The sequence below is a fragment of the Chinchilla lanigera genome, unplaced genomic scaffold (genome assembly GCF_000276665.1).
Source record: "Chinchilla lanigera isolate Chin_1 unplaced genomic scaffold, ChiLan1.0 scaffold00043, whole genome shotgun sequence".
NCBI lineage: Eukaryota > Metazoa > Chordata > Mammalia > Rodentia > Chinchillidae > Chinchilla > Chinchilla lanigera.
In genome coordinates this window covers 17,513,837-17,532,338 of record NW_004955444.1, presented here as the reverse complement: position 1 = coordinate 17,532,338, position 18,502 = coordinate 17,513,837, and the positions used below count along the sequence as shown (strand labels likewise).

Sequence of the window (18,502 nt, the reverse complement as noted above, 5' to 3'; positions counted from 1 at the left end):
GGACTCTAGGGATACCCCAATCCACAGATGTGCAAGTCCCTCATATACAAGTAAAATAATGTAGTATTTGCATAGAATATACACACTTCCTCCCATATACTTTAAATCATCTCTAGATGACTTATAAAACTATGCTGGATTTCTTGAGGAATTATAACAACAAAATGACAGATCCAAATTTTAAAAAAATACTTTTGATTTATGAGTGTTTGACTCCTCAGATGTGAAACTTGGGGACATGGAGGGCTGACTGACTTGGGGTCAAGCCAGAGTACAGGGAAGGAGGCCGTTCAAAACCTCCAGCCAGTGTTTTTGAATCCAGAGACGCAAAGCCTTACACAGTTTCAACGTTCATATCCCTCCCTGGGTTGCGCGCTGATGTCCTAACCCAATGCAGTAGCATCAGCAGGGGAGACTTCAGGAGGTGACTGGGCTGTGACTGGCACCCTCCTGAATGTCCCTCCCAGCATTGGAGGACACAGCTTGAAGCAACCACCAGTGATCCAGGAAGAAAGGGACTGAACAGCAAATCTGCCAACGACTTGATGTTATCATTGATAAGCCGCGGAGTTTGTGGCATTCTGCTACAGCAGCCTGAATGGCATTCCTTGGGCAAGGGACTCTGTGTTCTTCGGCTGAGTCACTGCTTCTCTTCTTTATTTTGGCAGCGCTCTCACCACTTCATTTTTTGAAAGCATGTCGTACGATGCTGCCTCATCAGCCAGCGCACAATGTCCACTCCTAGAGTATACAGTTTTCCAGTCTTACCCGACAAAAATTTAGAAGGATTTTCTTCCTTTTTCTGAGATTAGAGATTGGCACCACTTCAGTGAAAGCACGTACGCCAAATTTACGTTTGGTGTAGGGGTCAGAGAAGGTGGAGATAAGCCCTCTTCCTGTTACCAACAAAAGCCCATCCTGTGCTGGCACTGGTTTTCCCTCGACGCGCCGCTTCCTGGCGCAGACTTTGGCAGACTGTGTGGTGGCAGGGTGGCAGGTGTCAGCTCCCACCCGCCAGCTCCTTGTCATTGACTTGCCCTTTTCTGATTGGGATGTGTCAGACAGAGCCTCAAAGCTACGGCAGGAAAGGGCACGTGCTGCTCTAGGAGATGGCCAGTCACGCATCTGCCTTCGCTGTAAGGTGCAGAAGTGGAGGGCACCTCTGATTTAAGATCGTCTTATTGGCAATTTAGTTAAAACTACGGTGTGCACTGCTCAAGGCAGGAAGATGAAATGCACATTTTAGTGATTGAATTAGCATTTGAGAGAGGAGGAACAAGACAGGGGCCCATCCCTGGGAAGCTTGACAGATGAAAAATGACCCTTGGATGTCCCTAGTTAAGTAGTCAGTCTAGCTGTGCACATAACTGAAAATCTCATATTTATCATAGTTTGCCTAAAACTTCTTATAAAAGTCCCCATTCATTTCTCTAGCACACAAAAGATAGATCTAGATTTTACATATTGCTGTTTTTTTTAACCCATACGTTTTCCTGTGAATATCAACTCTATCATTTATGATAATGCAAATTTAAAATTGTGGTTAAAGAAATCCACAGATAATTTTTGGTTGACTTTTGCATACACTTTTGTGTGTGCATGTAAAAACAGGTGTGTCTCGTACTCCGAGAGTTCGTATTTAGCAGAGGATGACGCTCACTGAGGAGCTGCCCTTCAGCAGGTATTGGAAAGCTGCCCAGTGCCTGCCTGATTCCTTTCATGGGCTCTTATCTACAATCCATGTTGTCTTGGGATTCAATATTATCAATCTAAGACGTTTTGGCTAGTAGAAGAGATAAGGTTAAGTGCTTGCCTTTCCACCTTCTTCTTTTACAAAATGAATGGGAACTGCAAACATTATAAGGAAGCACACTGATGTGCTGAGCAGGCATAGCGCTGCAGAAAGGGCAAGGATTTGGAGTGCAAGGTGCAGGTTGGGGTCCCAGCTCTGCTGATAACAGCATAACCCGGAGTGAGTCATTTAGTTTTCTTATGCATCTGATATTCATTAGTAAGAGGTTATCACTGTCAGTAGTCAGTATCTTGCTAACTTCATGGGATGGTTATTAAGGTCAAATGAAATGGTAAATACGAAGGCATTTAGTAAATTGCACTGTGGTCTTCTGCATTTTAAACAGTTCAAGACGCTAGCACTAAGCAAGTGTTTTGGGTGAAGAATAACTCTCAAGGCAAATGAACATGAAATTTTCTACAAACTGTACACAAAGATAGTCTGCCTCAACTAACTGTGATTAAACACTTGGTGTACTGTCAAAAATTTCTCTTTATATTGTATCAGTATGAAAAGGAGATACTAGAACAGATACCTACAGACTGAATTCAAGAAAAGCTGGACTAGAGGCTCAGGGGTGGCAGTATCACTGTGGAACCACTGATGTGTCCAGGGTCGTTGTCTTCTCTGTATTTTTCCAAGAGATCTCATTTAGTGCCATGATATTAAATGCTGTCTGTATGCTGAAAATTCTGAAAGTTATAGCTTCAAATTGAAAATTTCCCTGCGCTCCAAATATCTATCAAATGAAATCGTCTAGTAGGCATTAGAAAATTAACAAAGCCCATCTTGAGCTACTACGTCCCTCTCGGATCCACTTCCCACACCAAACACTATTTATCTCACCATTCACTCCATAGTTTAGGCTGGACTTTTCCTTGGAGTTTGCGAGGGTTCAAATTCCAGCTCTATTACTTATTAAATCACTGACTTTGGGGTATTTAATGAATATTTCTGTGCTTTGGGTTTCTTATCTGTAAAGTAAGAAAAATGACAGTATCTGTCTAGAATTTGTGAAGATTACATGTAAGGCACTCAGAACTGCCTAGCATGCCATAGAGTTTATGAAGGGTTTGTATATTCAGAATTATTTTTTTCCTGCTGCACCTAATTTTTACTAACAAACATTGTCAGGTTGCTTTCCAAATACACCTAACTTTGCTCATTTCTCACTATTCCACACCACCATTTAGTGCAGATGCTTATCCCATCTCTCTTAAGTTCCTGGACACTTTTGAACTTGTCCCTTGCCTTCACTTTCTGTCTTTCCTTGGCCATTCTCTGCAGCCCAGGCTGGCCAGGTTGCACCTGCTCCGATTTTGCTTCCTTCCCCACTTTATCACCATGCTCCGTGTCACTGAAGATGGGCTACCCCACTGTGACTGCTCCTGTTTGTCAATTATTTCTCAGTCAGCTGTCACCTCTTCCAAGAGATCATCCCTTGCCTTAACTCAGAGAAGCTCTTTTACAGCCACTGCTCTCGATGGTCATATTTTTCTATTCTAGTCCTACACTTAACAGTATCTGAAATGAATGTTATTTAATAAGTCTAAATGTTCCTGTTCATCTGTCAGTATGAAATGTCAAATGAAGAGTGTATCTATTGTGTTGTTATGTCGTGACAAGGTTGAACTCCACCTGATGCTTGTGCTTGTGTCACTGGGCATGGTGGTACACACCTGTAATCCCAGCACTCTGGGAGGGTAAGGCAAGGGGATATAAAGTTTAAGCCACCCTGTGCAATAGGGAAGACCCTATCTCAAATACAAAATAAAGGAAAAAAGCTGAGGGTACTGCGAAAGCCCTGGGTTCGATTCCTACTAATACACACACACACACACACACACACACACACAGCAGAGAAAGCTCATAAATCTGTCACCTCTTCCTCCCTTTGTATTCTAGGGAAACGGGTTGATAGGGGCCCTCCTTTCTTTACCTACAAAGAGGCCAGACATTCCCATTCTTTGCCAAGAATGATTATGTGAGCTACCCAGGCCCCCATTCCCAGGCCCTTTACATCCCCATTCTTTGCCAAGAATGATTATGTGAACTGCCTGTCCCTGTTGGTCAATCCCTACTAATCATTTGGAGCAAAATGCTTGTTAACCAAACTTTGCTTAATAGTCTCTCCTTGCCTTGGGCCACAGAACCGGGGATGAGCCTGCAGACAGCCCCAGGTGAGAATCAGCTGCCCTCAGGGTAAAACATTCTTTGAACTAAAATCCAACTATGCCACCCTCTCATTCTATTTCTCTGTATAATGTCTTTCTGGTCTTTTGCTCTTCCTAGAGAAGAAAAGCCCCTTTTCCCCTATTTCGTTGGATGCTTGCAGGTTATGCTTACAGTGTTCTGCCTACTGCAAGAGACCCTCTCATACTACTGCAATTGTTCCTTTCTCCACCCGCATAATAAGCCTTTCAAATAAAGTTCTTTTTAACTAAATCTGGGTTTGCTTTCACTGGAGAGTTTCCATTGTCTGAAAGGTGTGCCTGGCACATGAGAGACGCCTTATGGACATTTATTATGGAATAAGAATAAACAGCTATTTGGGATTTGGACCAAAGTGCTATAACGTTACTATGTCCATCCTTATGCTTGGCGAGGCTCGGTGTGCAGAGCTGAAATCCCTCCGCTGTGGAGTCACACAAAAACAGTTTCACTGCGAGCTGAAAGTAGAGCACAAGGCGGAGCCTTAGAAGGAAGGCGTTATGTCCGGAATGTGGACTAATAGTAGGGATGGAATTGCTATTTACCCACTCTTTCATTTCAGTCTCGTACACTAGCAAGGAAAAAAAAGTTTGCTCTGATCATGTGGAGATTTTAGCCCCCTGTGCCCACCAAGTCCCTCGCAGCATACCTCAGGGAGTGTGAGACTGTGCCCTTTTTTTTCCGGTACTGGGAATCGAACTTATGACCTCGCGCTTGCCAGGCAGGCGCTGTGCCGCCGAGCTAAATCCCCAGCCTGAGAATGCATCTTTGCGGCTGCAGCAGGCCACACAGCATATAACGAGAGATTATTATTGAAAAAGAATAAAAGCGTCTGTGATTTTTCAAGCATGATTTTAGCATTTCATAAAACTTGTATATAAATTTACACTGTCTTCCTGGATGTATTTAAAAATAAACACCAATAGAAATAAAATATAAAAGAATAAAACAACCTGTAGATATACCCATTGTCTTTAACACACACATGCAGACACCCTCTACTATCTTTAAAATTTTCCTTGTTTTGGCTCACCCACAGCTATCCTCTCCTCCTTGGACATGGAGTGTTATATCTGACTATGATTTTTTAGGAAAAATTATCTTCAGCTCATATTTTCCATAGACTGCTTCAATAACTATGATTTTAAAAAATCTAGCAACTTTGTTTTCTGGTTTCACTTTTCTTCTCCCTGTGATGAATCTAAGCATCTTTCTCAACTGTAAATAAATTAAATGACAATCATGACTGAGGTACATAGCTAATTTGAGTTTATTGCCTTTTTATATGTATAACAAATATGAGCTTTCAAAGTTAGTATCATTATGTTTGAAGATCCATAAAATACATTTCAATTTAGTGTAACTATATTGTCATTTTGAGTTAAATTATGTAAGAAAATTCTGCACATTGCTATTAATGAAGCTATCTCAGAGCTATCTCAGAGCTGAGCATGAAAAGACCATTAATTAGCTTTCTATTGATGGATTGATCAGGGGAGGAGCATCCCCTTCACAGGACTTGGTGGTTACTGGGTAGGATATAAAAAATTTGATGCTAGCCGTTAGATGACAGCAACGTCGTTTTGAAAATATCAGATTTAAAAATGGCTAATCACTCTGTCCAATTAGTCTTAAGAACATTCAGAGTATCTCACGTGTCTCACATGATATTTAGGAGCACAGAGTAATTTACTGAGCATTTGCATTGTGACCAGCACCAGGTTACAAGCCAGTAAGTGATTAAAAGATGCCCTAAGATCCATTCTTTTCATGATATTTAAGGGAATCTACTTTATTCTGTTACCACCTGCTTAGATTAAATATTCTTTGACATTATTTTCTCTGTGTTGTTGCTGGGTGTGCTTACTTATTCTAGTGGAAATTAGCTCCATTTCCTTCAGTTTAAATCTTCTTGATAGTTATTGATAATGCTATTTCTCTACCCTGAAGAATCACTTAAACAAAGACATACTTAATTCCTTTAGACTTTTCTCTCCTTCCATTTTAACCAAATTCTGATTAGTGAGCTTATTCCTGTGTACCTAGATGTCTTTTAACATGTAGCAAATTTGCAATGTTTTCATCAAAGCAAGGAAACTGTTACTTCTCTTTTTCATCAAACTAGAATTGATTTTCAGGTCCCTAGAGTTTATCTCCATTTAGGGAATATATCACGGCTAAAGGACACACGGTCACTGGCAATTTTTAAGTTTGGGTAGCTTAAAAATGATTTAAAACACATCCTTTCTGTCAGATGAAATGTCTTGAAATCTGGTGACACTCTCTTAAATTGATTAACATTTTTAGTCTCTTCTATCTTCATAATTCATATTACTGACTCTGTGCATTTCTTCAGGTACAAGAGTTGTAAGACAGCCTTAGCCTGCAATTATTAAGTAATACATAAAGAATGCCACGAGTAAGTAATTTAAGAAATGGTTCTCTGGTGGTACAGACAATTAATGAAGTTCTCACAGGTGCCCAATTTGCAATCTGAGAATAACTCAGATGTTGGAAGATTTTGACTTTAGCCAAGGAAACAAAGAGTACAAAATTATCAGAACTGGAGTAGAAGAAAAATATTTAACCCAGAGTTTGCAAACAGAACTGCAGGTTCAGTCTGGCCTACAGACTTTTCATGTTTAAAATTATGATTTTTGAGAGCCTTGAGGAAATATAAATGAATGGTCAGTTTATTTCACTCTTCCCCCTTGTCACTGGCTTACTGCCCACCCCTCCTGTCACACATATATTTGTGCAGCTTGCCTGGTACGTACAGCGGTTTAAATCTATGACCCAGTTTTACAGATAAGGAAATGAGAAAATGATGAGTTCAAGGTAACTGACTGGCAAACATATTTCATACGTGGTTTGATACTGAGCAAAGGCTCGCTGCCTGGTGTGCATAGACACCAACACGGTGGCACTGGGTATTTGCAAAAAGAAAATTTTATTGCACAGTCAGTTAGCAAAGAGGCCAGGAGTGGGAAAAACTCAAGTCTGCCTTCCTAATCATAGAAATTGGGGGATTTACAGGAAGGGGCAGGGGAGAAGCTGGTGGAAAGAAGGTTTTAGGGTTCTTTGGTGCAGCCATAGTCTGTCGTGCCTCTTCATAGTTTATGTTTTAAATTTTAATTCAATTTAATTGTTATTCTGAGGGAGTTATAACCTGCAATGGGATTTTGAGCCTCATGAGTTAAAGGATCAGTCACTTGACAGGAACTGACTTCTGCACGTGGTCGTTCTTGTGGAGCCAATTTTAAACTGTCCTCTAGTGGATTCTGAATGCTTTTCCTGAAAGACAATTTAGAACCTTGCTATTTAAGGAATTTGTGTCTGGTTGGGTACAGGGCTTAGCTGACTTCAGGTCTACAAATATCCTGATTCTCCTTTAGAGTCCTTTCTATTTCATGAATAATTATATTTTCTAAAAGATTAAAGTCAGAATGAACTAAAACTCTAGATCATTAATATAGAATTTCATACTTTTGTGGAATTCTAAAGTATTTTATAAGAAGGAGTAATAAAAAGAGAGTAGTTCAAGACTAAATAATTTGGCTAAGGAAAGGGAGAAAGCTGGGATTTGAGTTCAGTCCCGTGTATAGTCTGTGTTTATCATCTATTTTGTACAATAAAGGGGACAGCCAGTGAAAACTGATTAATTATGGCATTGCTTTCTATAAATATAAAGCCACAATTTCCAAATAAACTTCTAGAATGTTCTTGCCTTTAAAATGTCAACAATCTCTCAGTTGAACAACGTACCAACTTAGAATAAATGTGACCTGTATGTCAGGTACAGAAATTATTTCCTCTTAGTCATAATGGAACTTGTGCAAGATTTCTTTGTGTCTTTATAACTTCAGATTAAACAGACCCTTTGGCTTAGCAAAAGAGGCTGTGGTATTTCTTGATTTTGGTTACCATTAATGTGGTTAATCAAGCACCACGCCGCATCATTGCAGCCTGAAGGGGAGCAAAGAAAGGTTTGCTTTGTGAAATTCTGAATTCTTTGCACTTTCTGACTCAGACCTAAACACTTCATTAAGAAAACATTGCTTCTTTGGTCTACAATTTGAAATAGCCACTAACAATCAGCAGGGAAAGTGCACACAGAGTGAAGGGCAAACACTGCTAATTAGAAAGCCTCTCCCGGTATTCCGGGCCTAGCCAGGCGCCATCAGTGTGTCTCATGTCAGTCCACAGCCACCTCCAGTCTCTTCCCTTCCTTCCTTATGTTAGAAATTGTGTGATCAGTGGACTTGGAATATTTTTCTCTTCTTTTTACTTCTTTTTTCTTTTTTCTTTGAAGTTATCTTAATCAGTTCCAGCATAAGATGTACATGGGTTAGAAAGATTGTTCAAGAACTCTTTGCATTTATGCACCGAGGAAGTTGGATTTCTGGCAGTGTTATTTTGCTTGTTATTACATCTTAATTAAACTAGACTCTTCGTCTTTAAGCCTCCACCGTGCTGCGTGGCATTTTTCACACCTGTGTCCAGCACTACCAGGTTGTGGTACAACTGCTTAGGCATCCACCTCTTTCACTTGACTGTGCTCCTCGGGGACAAGGCGTCTCCTTAATCAGTTCGCAATTCCTAGCACCCAACATAGTACACGTTACGTTATTCAAAGAAAGAGATGAGTAAAACCACACAAGATGATAGGTATCTGGGAAGAGTCCTGATTTTGTAAAGATCCAGGTGTGAATTAATGTATATAGAGAAGAGAGACAAGGGTTGGGTGGGAAAGATCAAGAGAGACAACTTGCATAGGAGGTGGAACTACTAAGGCAGGGAAGCTGGCTCTAGTCCAGTGTCCCGAGTAGGTGGGAGAGCAGAGCGGCTGCCGCTGTTCTCTCTGCCCAATTTCCTCCTTCCTCTGCTGCCTTGTTTTTTTACCTCTCACTGGGTCATTGGTGCTTGTGTGAGCTGTGGCCACATTGATTGGCCTTTTTGATTCTCTTCTTTCCATCCCACAATAGTAGATTTTAAGAGACTAAAATTCTTTCCATCCACTGTGTCTTTTTACTTTACATCTGTTGTTCTTCTTAACCTGGAATCAAGTTTTGCTGGCAGGAGTCATCCTGCATGCAGCTCTCCCTTCCTCTTGTCTCTTGACATGATGCCTACTATGCACCAGGCAAGTCCAAATTACAGACACAGAGCTAGGAAAGGGAAACTTTGCTTGGACCTGTGCATACTATTACCCTGGGATGAGGAGCTCATGTGCCCAGGAATGTGTCTATCTAGAATCTGCACCAGCTTTTGATGTTCGAAGGACCCAGAGTGCAAAAGACCCTTGCTCAAGTGGTTGCTAAACTAGTATTCAGGGCTTGTGTGGTCCTCTTTCAAGGGTCCTGCTTCCTAAGTGTGCTTCTCCTGTTTGTTGGGCATGAGACTGGATAAACTGCTGTGTGTGCTGGCTACACACTCTGAGGCCTTTGAAGCCCTGCACGATATAGGACAGAGCCCAGGGTAAATACAACAAGGGGGTGTGGGGGACACCTCTTATTCTACTGTTACTACTTTCAGCTGTCATGAATATTACAGCCAGTTCTTTTAGATGCTTTGCCTCTCTTATTTGCTTTTTCTTCATAACAACTTCATGTGAGGGAGATCAAGGTTTTGAGGGGAGAGCAAAGTGAGAGGGAATCACTGAGATATCAAGTAAACTCATTCGTTCAACAAATATTCACTGATCATAGCAATGGGAGCAGACCCCTGTTACAACAGACAAACAAGAGAAAAACAAAAAGCAGCTTATTGAAATGCATATTTTGTATACGCAGGGGAGGCACTCAGAGAATGAGCAGTTCTCAAAGAAATATCTTTGAGTTCCAGCTTATTCAACATCTGAAAGAACAATACACTTTTAGAGAAGTGACAAAATAAAGAAAAATAACTGAATTTCTAAGAGCAGCAACTTGGGTCGAGGAGGCAAGTAATGGCAAAAAGGACGGCTAAAAAGCTTGTTAATGCACATTCCTCTGGTATCATCTAGCTGAGGAGGATTTTAACACATCTTCAGTGATTTAACATTTGTTCACCTTTGTTCCACCTGGTAGGAGATGGGAAGAGTTGAATAGTTTTTGTTTTTGTAAATGTGTGTTCCTACTTTTAGGCAATAAAAATAAATAGAAAAAAGGGAGGAAAGAGCTTTCCTGGGTCTGTATCTTCTTGTCTTCAGCCCAACCATCCTTCATACTCTGGGGAGGCACGTGCTGGTCTCCTGTAATAGACGTAGTGGTGAGCAAAAACAGAAGGCCTCTTCTCTAATGGAACTTTTCACATCACTAAATAAAGGAGTAGATAGAATCCAGAAGCAAAGGAAACATTCTGTTCTTGTACACTTGTTTAAACAGCAGTTATGTGTACTGTAGCCCTGGTTTCTACTTACCTGTCTTGTATTTGTAGGAAATGTTTAGGCTCATCCTTCTGTGATTTCAAAACAATCCTTTTCAGTTTGTTTCCTTATTGCATGCATTATTTTCTTATTTCTTCCTGTTTTCAAAGCAGGCGTTCAAAATATCCCACCTCCTCTACCTCTCCTTCCTTCCCTTCTCTTCCTCCTCCTCCTCCTTCTTTTTCTCCTCTTTCTCCTCCCTCTTTATCTTCTCCTTTTTCTTCTCACTCTTCAATGTAAAGGGGCCTTGAAGTCATTGAAAGCAATGTCCTTCCCCCCACCTCTCTCCCAGTTTAGGAGGGCTTCACTGTGAAACATGCAGATATTATCCCTTTCCTAATCCCACACTCCTGAGGTCTCTGAGCCAGCTTGGTACTGAGCACTAGAGTATCGACAGCTCAAGCTCACAACAGAGGTCATAGTAATGGATCAGGCTTCCTTGTAGACAGGACATAACACCTCCGTGTAGGACCAGGTACGAAAGATCACGTAAGGGTGAGAGAAGTATTGGTAGCACTTTCTACAAGATATGGAGCCCTTTGGATGGACCTAGACTCTGCCATATTGATGGAAAACACTTTGGGCTTCAAGAAACCAAACAAACACATAGGCAGCAAGCAAGCACATAGGCAGCTGCAATGTGAGGAGTTGAAATAGAGGTTGAGTATAATGCGCAGAGTGTCAGCAAATGTCAGTTAGGGTGAGTGAAGGAAGCAACCCACCACAGCTCTGCCTCTGTGAGTCCATGGAAAGATCCTACTCAGAACTGGGTTCAATTTTGCACCTAGATCCAGCTCACCATTTGTCAGGAATATCAGGGCCCCTTGGTTTGGAGGTGCCTTGGATCCTTCATCCCTCATGCATCTCCATGCAGAAGCTCTCTTCACCTTTCCTTCCTATTCCCCAGGCCCACTTCCCTCTTTCCTAATTGTGCCTTTTATTTTTGTTTTTGCAGTACTGAGGTACTTTTATTGTCACATTTTACTAGGGAAACTGAGTCACAGAGAGTTTAACTAACAGGCCTAAATTAAGAGAACTCTGTTCTCCTAGATCATAACTCTACCTGTTATGACAGATCATAACTCTTTCTGTTTCCAAGGTCAGTGCTCTGGACCATTAGTCTGTACTATATGAATTCCAGAAGAATTTGGAAATCAGAACTTTTGGAGACCAGGAGAGCATCATATCTAGGTGTTACCTCCATGGTAACCACCTATTCAGGCTGAAGTACTTTAAAGTATATGACAGAGTACTCCCAAGACTGTTTTGCCTTGCAAAGCTCTTTTTCCGCTGCCATGACCCTCTGCCGTGCTGCTCTGCCTTGGAGCCAGCCAACTGTGGACTGAAATTTCTAAAAAATGTGAGTCCAAATAAATTCTTCTTCTTTCATTTGTGAGTGTGGGATATTTTGTCCCAGTAAAGAAAAAGTACCTAATATAGAAATATAGGGTGAAGTGGTCATAGATAACTTGTGTTTTTCATCATATTATCTCCAGAACAAGAGGATCCATATAAGAGGATCCTTCACAGGTGGTTACCAACTTATCAATCCACACAAGTTCTCCTTCATAGTCTTTTTCCTCTCAAATGGCATTAAACTCTATTCGAGGATGCATGTGCTTTTTCATTGTTGGAAACAATGATAAAGGCCCTCAAATCCATAATAAGAAACTTAGATTTGCAATGTTTACATAGTTTTCAACTCTTGAGCAGAATCAACAGCATCATTACAAAAATTTCCAGAGCTGTATGGTGGCAAATGCATAAATCCAAGCACTTTTAAAGGCTATGGCAAGAGGATCACATGTTTGAGTCCAGCCTGAGCAACTTAGCAATTTGGTGAGAACCTGTCTTAAAATTACTTAGTCCTTGGGAGACTCAAGACAACAGAACTCACCTTCTCCTAAACCACCTTTAAGAAAGAGACCACTGGTGTGCGAAACCAGTAGGGCTAAGGAGTTAATTTGCTTTTTCAGCATTACCTAGCCCAATGGACTAACACAAACTCTGAAACCTCAAATGGGCTTGCACACTATGTAACAGAACTAGTAATGAAAAACCTTCTAACCATTTACATTACAGAACCCTAGGAAAAACAATATATGACTTAGCTAATGAGAATACTGTTACTGTTGCAATTTAAACACCCAAACAATGCAAATGTCCAGAAACCTGTTTTTTTGCCACTGTAATATCCTACCATGTTCTTCATACATAGTAAGATTTTTCTGGACATTAATCTATTTTTTCTGGTCTTCCCACTTCACATGGATAGATCCTTCACCTGTTACTGGCCAGCCAACAGCAATCACTTTCCAGATATCCAAACCTAGATCACAGTGCAGTCAGCATGGTGCAAGGGCCCTCAGTGACTTAGGCACAAAAGGATACATGGAGTAATCCTGGCAAACAAACACATAGGCAGCTGCAATGTGAGGAGTTGAAATAGAGGTTGAGTATAATGTGCAGAGTTTCAGCAAATGTCAGGTAGGGTGAGTGAAGAAAGCAACCCATCACAGCCTATGTTTTGCTGGTATCAGGCAAAAGCTTTGAGCAAAGTCATCCTGGGTCCCAGGAAACAACCCAAAAGATGAACTGAACACAGAGAGTACACACATACAGTATTCAGTGAGGGGCAGTTGTTCTTACATGGTACTGTTTATTGTATGTAAAAAAGTAAAATTTAATAACAAAATAATTGGAGAATAACAATAGTTGATACATTTTATGTTGTTATTATTAAATAGTTGCTCAGAGTACAGGCTATGGGCATAAAAATTTCTCCAATTGATACTAGAACAAACCTTCCCTTTCAGTGAAGTAAGAGACACTGATAGTGTAACTGACTTGCGGTTTTTTCCTTTTCTCTACTGTCCTTTCCCCTTTCTCCCATCCTAGTTCCTTTTGAACAATCTCTTACATTTCATAATATCTATTATACATTTGAGAATTTATTTACTCTTTCAGTTTCTCACACCAGGGAGACAATACAATGTTTACACATGTGAGTTTGATTTATTTAATTTATGAATATGTTCTCAAGTTATATCCATTTACCTGTAAAAGTCTCAAGTTTATCCTTCTTCATGGCTGAGTAGTACTCCATTGTATGAAAAGTCCACATCTTTTTAATCCATTCTTTGGTTGATGGGCATTTGGGTTGTCTCTGAGATCTAGCTATTACAAACTGTGCAGCTATAAACATGGGTGCAGATGTACTGTTGTGGTATGATGTTTTTAATTCTTCTGAGAAGATAGCCAAAGGGGGAATAGCTGGGTGAAATGGGACCTCTAATCCTAGTTTTCTGAGGAATCTCCACACTGATTTTCACAGTGGTTGTACCAGTCTACACTCCCACTAACAGTGCAGAAGTGTTCCTTTTCCCCACAGCCCGTGAAGCATTTGTTATTATTATTATTATTATTATTTTGGTTTTTTCCTAGTACCGGGAACCGAACTCACGACCTTGCGCATGCCAAGCAGGAGCTTCTGCCGCTGAGCTAAATCCCCAGCCCCGAAGCATTTGTTATTAATTTCTTGGTAATAGTCATTCTTTCTCAGATGAGATGAACTCTCAGTGTTGTTTTAATTTGCATCTCTCAATTAACCAGTGATGTTGAATATTTTTTCATTATTTATTTACCATTTGTATTTCTTCATCTGAGAAGTGTGTAGTCATCCCAGATGCCCATTTTTCGATTGGTTCCTTGAATTTGGGGGATCTGATTCTTTCCAATTCTTTATATGTCCTAGATAGAAGTCCTTTGTCTAAGGGACAATTGGATAAAATTTTTTCCCACTTTGTGGGTTTTCTTTTCACTCTCTTGGTGATTCCTTACATAGCAATTTTAAATAAGATAGAAAAGTATTATCATAAATGATACATCAATGAATATAAAGGGAAAGGACACATCTTCATTCACAATAGGGAAAAAGTAAATCTTTAATAGATCCTGCATATCTATCTAAATTATCAATAAAAGTGACTTTAAAACATAGAATGTTTTGCACACTAATCAGTGAAGATAAAGTTTAAACTTGAACATTTTTTCAAAATATATGATTACACTTTGACAGCTAGTAGCATCTGTGATTTCTCTGTCAGTTTCTATTGTTTCCATTACAAGATCAGGCAGGCACACTACGAGATTGTCTCAGCTTCACACTTGGGTGAGAATTAACTTTCTTCTGTAAAGATTTCTTACTTGATCTTAGCTAAAAGGCCAAGAAGCAATTGTAAAGATTTCTCAAGTAGAAAATCTGAATTTTTAAATTGTAGTATACATTATGACCCTTTCTATCTCACAGGTTAGAAAATACAGATAAATGTCGCTGAGTCATCACTGATGTCATTCAAGGGTGATAATAGTGAAGAGTAACTGGAAAGGAATGTTGGTTGAAGAAAGGTGTTCAAATACACTTTGAATCGTATACTTCTGACACACCGAAGTCTGTTACCAATCATCTGGAGGGAAGGAGAGAGGGAATAAATCAGAAACATCACCACTAAAATCTCAGAAGAAAGTGAAGTATGTGGAACTGTACGAAATTGGGAGTTAGGTGTAGAAAACATTTTCCTTTAAAAAATTTGCATTTGGTGCCATTTTGCAAGTCATGGCCATGATTAGCTATTCTTCTGAAGATGCCCCTTTAATTGTGATTGTGTGATCAAAATTCAGCATCAACCACAGATCTTTCTGATGTATTACATTGTTCCTATATGAAATTCACATCTCGGTAAAACATTTTAAATTTTAAATGCATTTTCATGTGTGTATGTGTATGCACTTGTCATCCGTTTATTTATCTATTTTTTTCTGTAGAAAAAATACTTACTGAACTCTTATGATGTTACAGAAATATGTCTAAGTGCTATGAAACAGTGGAGAACAAAGCATATTCTTTGCTACCGGGGAGAGAAGGAAGATAGTAACTAAACAAGTAAGTATATGATACTACGTTAGGGTTGGAAGCATTCTGATAACTTTAAAGTCTTTGTGAAATACATGGTAGAAAGTTTGCTTTAAAATATGATGTAAGGTTTTTTTTTACTAAATATGGAAACTTTAGACAAACACAATGAGGAATATCAAGTTACTTTAGCCAAAAAAAAGAAAGAAAGAAAAAAGAAAAAGAAACCATAGTCATATGACCCTATGGTCTTACTAACTTAATAAGTAGGGAGTGGGGAAGATGCTGTAGTTGGCATCTTGCTTTTCATCACTTGCTTTTCGAGCATGTTCTTTGTGTTTAAGTAGTCTTAAAGTATATTATTAATAGCTTCAAATATTATAGTCCATATCAAAAATTAATGCTTTTATTACTTTTGACAATTTTATGTTCATGAATGAAATTTATATGCATGAATCTTTATCATCATTTATGAATACATCCCCAACATAAAATGCTAGAAATGGAGTTATTTGGTCTAAATTCCATGCATATTTTATGATACTTGATGTGTGTGCTGTGGAATACATTTGTAAAAGGTTATACTGTTTCATAGTTTTCCCAACAATGTGAGATATTGTGCAGATTGGAAACTTCAGTCAAAACCACACCCCAGGGCCGGAGATATAGTTCAGTGGCACAGCACCTGCTTGTTAAGTGCAAGGTCATAAGTTCAATTCCCAGTACCACACACACATACCAAAAAAAAACAAAAAAAACAAAAAAACAAAAAAAAACACACAAACAAACAGACAAAACCATACCTCAGTGCTATTTTAATGTTTTTCTTATTTTTTCTTCTATTATTTCTTTGGTGCTATTTTAAACAACATTTACTGGTGAAGTTAATTCTTTAAATATGTGGATCGCATCTTCCCCTTCTGTGAATTTATTTCCCTTCCTATCTCCATTTTTTCTATGAAGTAGTTAGTGTTTTTCATTGGATTTTGGAGATATTTTACGTATGAAGCATATATTTGTTGTAATTTTTCTCTAAGTGGTAATTTATGTTTACACATTTTGATATTTGGAAGTTCTTTTTGCATTCTTATACTTAATGGTCTTTATTCTTTGTGATTTCTTCCATTCTTCTTATGTTTAGAAAACCTTTCAAATCCTAATTTGTAAGTGTTTATTATATTTTTACATTTTTACTTCTTAATTAAGCTATCTTATCTATCTTTGATTTATTTTGGTTTATTTTGGGGTTTTAATTTGAGCCTTGTCAAATACCTCATTTTCTTGAGATCCTTTGTTAGTAAAATAATCCCTTCATTTTTTGTCCGTGGGTGATACTTCCTTCTCTGTCAAATTTACACACAAACACACACACACACACACACACACACAGTGATCTCTTTCAGAGCTTGCATTAATTCGTTTAAAAGGGTCTGTTTTGAACGTGCGGAGAGCGATAGTTCCTGCACTTTTTGTTCCAGATGTTAACCGATTACAATAATTCTTGGCACTGTCTTGACGGAATGAAGGAGAGCAACTGTGTGGAGGCATTTAGGACCCAGGGGAAAGCCAGGCTCGGTATAGAAGGACAGAGTCTCGGCGCACACGCCTCCTACCAAAATCACAGCCTGGTGGAGCCGGGCTCATTCACAGCTTTCTAGAGAAATCTGAGCTCGAACCTGCCAGAATAGGAGATCTCACCCAGCGAGTTCAGCCGCGAGGACACCTGCAGAAGCACATTCCCAAAGCAAGCCTGGGAGCCTGTGTGAAGGTATTTGTTGCCTTTTTTCTCCCTTCTATATTTGCAGTCTCCCCGCCCCCCCACCCCCCATGCCTGGGCTGCGGCGTTTCAGCACTTCGGTGCGTGGACAGCTCCCATCTGCAATCCCTCTGCACTCCTTCCCTTCCCGCACCCCACTTGCCACCGCCTCCGCGGTCCATTCTCCTCCGGGCGCCCGCTCAGCCTGCGCTCCCTTTACACCATCAGCACCCCATCTCCACCATCGCCGTCATCATCTCCACCATCACCGGCGCGGTAACTACAGTCAACAGAACTGTGTCTTGTCACTTTGACAAAGCCCGAGGTCCGCAGGGCAGAGGAAAAGAGCTCAAGTTTACAGGCATAGGAAGGAAAGTTCAGGTGAATGACACCCCTGAAAACAAAGAGAGACGCCTGCTTGAGAGAAAGGCAAAGTGAAAGCAGGAGGCAAAGACCCGGGGCTTGGGGACAGATGGGGATTGCCAGACACCAGCAGTTAGCCAGCTGCCTTTCAGCAGATTTCCTGAACTGTTTAGTTCAGGAAATTAACATGGCCTGAGGCATAGTGTGATTCCAGAAAGACAGAAATGTAAGCTCAACCCATGTTTCTGCTCTTCCAGCGGAGAATCACCAGAAGCAGGGCGGGGGTGACTGATGACTCACATTCACCTACATGCTTTTTCCTTCCTAAACATTTACTGTAGAAACTCTAGAATTAAGTTTTTACTGAAACATTTTGTAAAATAGGGACCCCAGAGATTACCTCTCTGGCCAGAGTGAAAATTAAAATGATGGTAGTAATGACAGGCAAACAAATGGGTAGCTCTGTTTGGAAAATTCGGTTTTTTCATATGTCTCTTCCTGTCTACTTATTTCACTCCAATATTCCAATCTTAAACCTCTCTTGGAAGCAGAACAGATAGATCCCATGCCCAAATGGCCAAAGTAGTAATGATATTCAGAACAGATGGCCTGGCTTTGTTCATCACTAGTCAAGGACTGGCTCAGATTTGGAAGGGGAGATTTTTGTGTGCTTTCTCAGTAATCAGGCAATAACACCATTTTCCTATAATAGTAAAGGATAATAGAGTGCAAAAAAAGGGTATTTTATGCAACTACAGTTTGCCACAATCTGCTTTTAGAGTGCTATCCTTTTCTATCTCAGCTGAAGGGAAGTTAGAACATCTTTCAAATAGCTGATTAATTTGGACTTGATAATCTAAACAATGTCACGGCACCTATTTGATTTAGCCACAGTGAACTGTTTTATAAGAGATAACAAACATCGGAAAATAAGTGCAAGACCTTGTCATAAGTAAAAATATTTTAGTGGGTGTTCATTGTATTAATTGGTTTTCCTGCAAGCTGTTTTTCATAAAATCAGTACCATAATTAAAACGATACATATTTACATAGAAATAGTGT

General features: G+C 39.8%; 1 protein-coding gene across 1 annotated transcript in view; it reads left to right on the top strand.

Annotated features, from left to right (window-relative positions):
• Nucleotides 1–16,941: 16,941 nt before the first annotated feature.
• Nucleotides 16,942–18,502, top strand: part of Clvs1 (clavesin 1) — a 195,493-nt gene continuing 193,932 nt past the window's right edge. Inside the window, exon 1 of the mRNA XM_005392175.2 lies at nt 16,942–17,089. The gene's annotated coding sequence lies outside the window, so the exon portion shown is untranslated. The remainder of the gene's footprint in view (nt 17,090–18,502) is intronic.